Source organism: Tamandua tetradactyla, chromosome 16 (genome assembly GCF_023851605.1).
Source record: "Tamandua tetradactyla isolate mTamTet1 chromosome 16, mTamTet1.pri, whole genome shotgun sequence".
Lineage (NCBI taxonomy): Eukaryota > Metazoa > Chordata > Mammalia > Pilosa > Myrmecophagidae > Tamandua > Tamandua tetradactyla.
Window position 1 is genome coordinate 9,147,020 of NC_135342.1, and position 7,581 is coordinate 9,154,600.

A 7,581-nucleotide genomic window follows, 5' to 3' on the forward strand; every position below is an offset into this window, starting at 1 on the left:
CTCTATTTGAATGGCATAAAATAATTAGGTTCTTGATATAAATATATAAATTGGTACTTCTGAAATAAAGAGTAAGAAGAGAAAAAAAATCTCTGAATGACAAGATTCAAAATCTTAGTTTTAAAATATAGACAAGTGATCAGGATGGGGTTAAAGTAATTCAGAACACAGGGGTATGTTGCTTCCTATTGAAATGGAGCTTGAAGGATATTAAGGAATGATGAGGGAGGGAGGGAGGGAGAGAGAGAGAGAGAGAAAGAAAGAGAGAAAGAGGAAAGAGAGAAAGAAAGAGAGGGAGGGAGGGAGGAAGGAAGGAAGAAAGGAAGAAAGGAAGGGAGGAGGGAGGGAGGAAGGAAGGGAGGAAGGGAGGAGGGAGGGAGGGAGGGAGGAAGGAAGGGAGGAAGGAGGGAGGGAGGAAGGGAGGAGGGAGGGAGGAAGGAAGGAAGGGGGAGGGAGGGAGGGAGGAAGGGGGAGGGGGGAAGGAGGGAGGAAGGAAGGAAGGGAGGAGGGAGGGAGGGAGGAAGGAAGGGAGGAAGGGAGGGAGGGAGGAAGGGAGGGAAGTGGGAGGGAGGGAAGGAAGAGGAAGGAAGGGAGGGAGGGAGGGAGGAAAGGAAAGGAAGGAAGGAAAGAAAGAAAAAAAAAGACACAGACACAGTGTAGAAGCCAAGAGTTTAAAGCAAGACCTACAGAATTTGTTGAAAGCTGCTGGCCTCAGGATGGCGGCGGTAAACTGTGGAGATTGTTATGTAGAGCAGTCTGGGAGGAAGAGAATGTTTACCCCAAACAGTTATGTTAAGTATGAAGAACACTGTGAGATAAGAATCTTGCTCCCTCAGGAAATGCCTGCATATCTATTGACATCCTGTGGTATATAACTAGGAGCCCATCTGTGTCTTTCTTTCTTTCTTCCTTTCTTTTTTTCTCATCATTCCTTAATATCCTTCTAGCTCCGTTTCAATAGGAAGCAACAACACAGATGGGCTCAGGGGTTCTGAAGCTTGAGTTTACTTCAGAGAGACTTCAGACAACTTTATTCTTATCCAGATTCTATTTAAATACTGCAGGGTGACAAAAGGCATGCATGCATTTCTTGAAAGAACAGAGAGCTTATTTTTCAGTGCTTTCTTCCTTCATACTTAACATAACCATTTGGGGTAAACATTCTCTTCCTCCCAGACTGCTCTACATTACAATCTCCACAGTTTACTGCTGCCATCCTGAGGCCAGCTGCTTCCAACAAATTCTGCAGGTCTTGTTTTAACAGTTGGCTCCTAAATTTCCCCTTTTTTTTTATAAGCCAGGGTGACCGTGCCTGCCTTAGGTTGCCCTTAAGCTCTGAAGGAAGGGTCTTACCCATCATTGGCTACCAGTCAAGCTCACTGACTTTGATTTGGGAGGGAGCCAAGAGTTTTCGCAAGAATCACATTGTTAGCGTGGTTTTGCTTAGTGACTGTGTCTGTCTTAGGTTGCCCTTAAGCTTTGAAGGAAGAGTCTTACCCATCATTGGCTACCAGTCACGCTTTCTGACTTTGATTATTTGTTGTTTTACAAGTGGAGGAGGAAGAGAAATAGTATAAACAGCCCCAAACCTAAGATTTTTTAGCTCTTGGGTGATTGTGTAACATTACCTCCATAGGCTATATGTAAATTATTCTGAGATAATTCTAATACCCCTTTTTTGTAATTCTAAGATATCAGGACTTAAACTATTTGAAAGCCCCAAAAGATGCCTTTTTACTTTTTCCCATTTTATTTCAGATAGGTTATATGTTAAAGGGGGGGAATACAAAAACTGCTCTCATTCCATTTACTCTTTGAACTTTGTAAAAAATTTAAATTATACATTTGATCTCCAATATGAACCAATGTCATTTCTGTATCATTTAGTCTATTATTAATTTGCTCATCAATGAGATTGTCTATGCCACAGTTCACTGGTGTTTTTCTAACAATGCTGCATCTGTATAGTTTGATACAATGCAGTTCCAGTGACTGCAGCCACTGTGATGCTTCCAATGATTCCAATGACAGCTGCAGTAATGAGTCCAATTAGTCTATTAGTCCTTTTTAGATATTCTTTTGCCAAATGAATCAGAATATGTGTTTCTGGAGAGGATTGCCAGGATCTTGACATCTACACCAGCAGCCAAATATCTCTTCTCCTTGCTGCTATAATCGTCTCATTTTTCTGCAACATAAATGCTTGGATACAAGTGAATGGAGAAAAATTCTCACAATTAAAAGTTTGATTTCCTATATGTATATGACCTTTAACAAACATATATGGATCTTTAATACATATTTGTATATAGTGTTTATGGCTGCTATTTAAAGAGAAGCTATAGTTACTAGAATTGGCTATAAAAATTGGTCTTAGTCCTAGGAAAATTTTCTGTCAATTTCTTTGACTAATGATATATTTATCATCCCATGAATTTGGCACAAATCATCCTCCATGAATTAAACCCTGATTTAGCTTGCCTGTCCATATAGTCTCAGTTATCTTCAAGGTAGAGATGGGAGACCCCACAGGGGCTGCATCTCTTACAATTCCATAGGATCATTAATTATGATAACTGCTCAATCCATATGACATAACTGCCATCCACTCCAACTTTCTTTCCCATCTAACAGGCAAATATCATTTGTTTCCACAGAGTTATGCATACAGGTCTTATTAAAATGGAAGAGTTAAATTTGACACCATTTTTCTTCTTCTTCAAGTAGTTTGGAAGCCTAGAATTTACTGAACCTGGGAATCCTAAACTAATATTCAGATATTTTGGTAAAGTTGGATTGGCCCATGTTAGGGCCCACAGCAGAGGTGGGTTAGGAATATAAACCCAATAAGTATGACTAGGTCCCTGTCCTTCAGCAATTGAAGTTATATGTCCTATAATATACATTACCCATTTAGTTATTTTCATCCGGGTTGATATGTCTGGGTTTTATTCTCTTCGAGGGAATCCAAACTGAGGTTCCGTCATCTGCAATGACAAGAGCAAAACCCCTACCCCACACCTTTACCATTCCTGGTTTCCATAAATCATCTTTAACATCTTTCCAATAGATTGGCTACAGCTGCAGTTCTGTTTGGGTTGTATCATTTTTCTTTTCCAAATTACTAAAATGTTGTTCTGCAGGAATCTGTGATGAATTATCATAAATGATTTTTTTTAATTTAAAGTAAAAAGTGCGTTTGCTAATTGATCTTTAGGTGTACTTATTTTCATAACGTCATCTTCCTGATCATCATCTCCCCCTTTTTGTTTCATGAGCATAGACTTTAGTGTCCGGTTTGCTCGTTCAATAATTCCTTGCCCAGAGGGATTATGTGGAATTCCTGTGATAAGAGTAATATTAAAAGTAGTACAAAATTTATGAAATTATTTTCCTGTATAGGCAGGACCATTGTCCATTTAATAGATTGAGGGCATCCCATAACAGCAAAAGCATTAAGTAAATGTGATCGAACATGACAAAAACGATCTCCAGATTGTGCGGTAGCCCAGAAGAAATGAGAACAAGCATTTATGATAACATGTACATACTGCATTTTACCAAAATGAAATATGAGTAACATCCATTTGCCATACTTCATTTGCTTTTTGACCTCGAGGATTAATCCCTGATGCAAATGGGAGTGCATTTAAAGGTCCACAGGTTTGATAAGTCCTAACAATGTCCTGAGCTTGCTATTTAGATAAAGATGGAAATTTCTTTCACAGCCCTTTGCTATTGATATGAGTCAATTTGTGAAATGTTGTGGGATTTTGCATTACCCCCACAAGAGTATCTGCTTCCTGATTTTGTAATGATAAAGGACCCAGAAGATTGGTATGAGCTCTTTATATGCATGATAAAAAGGGGAGTAATTCAACTTTTGACTAATGTTTGTAAATGTAAAAACATTCAGGACAATTCATTTCCTTTAAACAAAGAAGCTGTCTCAATGTGAGTAACTGGGGTAAGGAAGAGAGTGTGATAGTTTAGAACCCCACATACTCTTTGAGACCAATGGAAGAAAGGTTTATTTGGTCTGAAACTGAAATTTTCTGTAGTGCATAATCTAACTCAACCTATCTGTATAATTCATTTGAACAATTGAAACACAAGGAGCCCAGAGTAAGAAAGAGGTCCTTTAATCCTGTATAGATTATTGTAATACCTGGATACATCCTAGCGTATATTAAACAGATAACCAAAAAGTATTGGCAAAGTCCCTTGAGGGATGGGAGAAAGAAGATGGAACTACAAAACCTTACCATCAGGGAATTCCCTGATACTGTGTCAAACTTTAGGGACCCCCAAATCAATAGGCCATGTCTTCAATCCTGAGGTTTACTCTTGTGAAGTTTATGAAGGTAGCAGAGAAGCTTAGACCACCTATAGACATGCCTAAGAGTTACTTCTGGAGGACGTCTTTTGTTGTGCAGATGTGGCCTCACTCTCTAAGCCCAACTCTGCAAGTGAAATCATTGCCCTCACCCCTACATGGGACATGACATCGAGGGGTGAAAGCCTCTCTCGTGACTTGGGAGATGACTCCCAGGGGTGAATCCGGCTCTGGTGCTGTTAGATCAACAATTCCATCCTGACCAAAAGGGGGAAAAGAAGTGTGTTCTAGTTTGCTAGCTGCCAGAATGCAATATACCAGAATCACAATAGCTTTTAAAAGGGGGAATTTAATAAGTTGCTAGTTTGCAGTTCTAAGGTTAATAAAATGTCCAAATTAAAACAAGTCTATAGAAATGTTCAATCTAAGGCATCCAGGGAGAGATACCTTGGTTCAAGAAGGCCAATGACGTTCAGGGTTTCTTTCTCAAGTGGAAGGGCACATGGCAAACACAGTCAGGGTTCTTCTCTCATCTGGAAGGGCACATGGCAAACATGGCATCATCTACTAGCTTCTTCTCCTGGCTTCCGGTTTCATGAAGCTCCCTGGGAGGCCTTTTCCTTCTTCATCTCCAAAGGTCACTGGCTGGTGGACTCTCTGCTCTGTGGTGCTGCTGCATTCTCTGCTGTCTCTGAATCTTCCCTTTATCCATTTAAAAAGTCATTCCAACATGTTTGGTATTTGCAAACTGCAGCAGCAGCACCCCACTCTCTGGTACCAAAATCCAAGATCTGTTCTAGTTTGCTAGCTGCAGGAATGCAATATACCAGAATCAGAATGGCTTTTAAAAGGGCAAATTTGATAAGTTGCTAGTTTACAGTTCTAAGGCCAAGAAAATGTCCAATTAAAACAAGTCTATAGAAATGTCCAATCACAGGCATCCAGGAAGAGATTCCTTGGTTCAAGAAGGCTGATGAAGTTCAGGTTTCTCTCTCAAGTGAGAAGGCACATGGCAAACATAGTCAGAGTTTCTCTCATCTGGAAAGACACATGGTGAACATGGTCAGTGTTCCTCTCCCATCTAGAAGGGCATATGGCAAACATGGCATCATCCGCTAACTTCTTCTCCTGGCTTCATGTTTCATGAAGCTCCCCGGGAGGCATTTTCCTTCTTCATCTCCAAAGGTCGCTGGCTCATGGACTCTCTACTTTGTGGTGCTGCAACATTCTCTGCTCTCTCCAAATCTCCCGTTCTCCAAAATGTTTCCTCTTTTATAGGACTCCAATAAACCAATCAAGACTCACCCAAATGGGTTGAGACATGTCATCACCTAATCTAGTCTAACAACCACTCTTGACTAAATCACATCATCCAGGGAGATGGTCTGATTAGTTTCAAACATACAGTATTGAATATGGATTATTCTACCTTTATGAAATGGGATTTTGATTAAAACATGGCTTTTCTAGGGGGCATACATCCTTTTAAACCAGCACAAACTGTAACTAATAAAGTATCAGTGTCAGAGAGAGTTCAAATAGAGTCGAGAGGCTACTCTGGAGGTTGCTCTTACGCAAACTTCAGTTAGACCTTACTACCTAAGGTCATAACCTGCCAAACCCCAACCAGGACCATTCCAGCCAATCCTAAAGAACACCTAGGGCAGTATATAAGATTCCTCAAGGGTTCCATGCACTAGAGTAACTTTCCAGAGACCTACAACTGCCAGATGGGCCCTTGGTCCAGAAAAATCCAGGAACAGAGGGCCCAGCCTCTCCAGAACATCAGTTAGTTCCATCTCCCTACTCCATATTAGTGAAAGACCCTTCCAATATCAAAAACTTAAAATTGCCATAATTCCCCCTAAAGAGAGGGATGGAAAGATCAAAAGTGATGGTGGAGTTATACAGAGAAGATAGGACTTAACAAATGAATATGAATCCTGAATCATTAAATTGATATCTCTTTTGGTCTCCAGTATTTTAGAGCAGCTAGAAGTAAAAACCTAAAATCATGGAATTGTAACCCATGTCAAACTCTGAAATATGTTCTACAACTAATTGTGGTACTGTGCTTGGAAATTTAATGCTTTTTTTTAATATGTTATTTTTCACACAAAAAAGAAAGTTGATTGTGATGATAAAAAAAATTTAAGCCTTCTTGCTTCCTATACTCTGGAGCAGCTAGAAGGAAAAATCTGAAATGAGAAACTCTGGGATCTGTCTGTAAGTACTTGTTGAAGAGTGCTTAGAAAACTATTGCTCTTTTATTTCTTCACTTTTTATATATGTTATATATCTATACAATAAAAAAGTTAAAAAAAAAAAAAGACTACAGAGCATAGAAACAGCCAAATTATCAGCTGCACTGCTTTGCTCTAATACTTCTCTAAAGGTATATGTGCTCAACTATAGGTCAGAGCTCCATCTGTAATAAAGAGAAATTTTTCAATAAGGCAGTACACATTGATTGCACACCAAATATGGAATATTCATATGTTAAAAACGTTTATATTGGTATGTTGTTTGGTTTTATCAATTAAAAAAAAAAAACACCCATAGCATCCAAGTATAGTAGGCAAAAGGTCTAGTAAAAAAAAAAAGGCAGAACAAATTTATATGGTATATTTTAACTGTTAAATAAGATAATTCTGGTAAATGTATAAAAGAAACAGAACAAAACCTCTGCTCTGGTTTCTTAATATAAAACAACTGTCTAATGTTTTTATTTCTGAAAGAAGCTTCATTTTAAAATGCTTATAAAAATTAAAGCTCAAATTGTAAGTATTGACTGTTATCATTAAACTCTAAGGTGATTTACTCTTTGTATAGCCCAGTATTTCCCTGGAACTTTAAGTGTCTGTGTAACACCTGAAACTCAGATTTAGTTCTCCTTAGCATGGATCCACACAGCAACAGTTACAAAGAAAATCTGCAAGAGATCAAACTCAATTAAAGATGTGATGAACTGATCCGGTTAAAACTAAGGGAAATCAGTATACAAGGTAAAGAATAATATTGTCTGCATTTTAAAGCTTTAACTTTTGTGTGAGATAAAACATTTGTCCAAAATCTGCAGTTATTTAACCTGTCTAGTCTGTTAAACAACCTAATTCAGATTTGAATGGAACCTGGAATAAGGAACAAAATCTTAATGTTCTGCACAAGTTGATGTAATGCAGTGATGCATTTCAGACTAATTTGGGCAGAAGATGAAAAAGTGTTTTTACCGTCCCTTGAGGGGC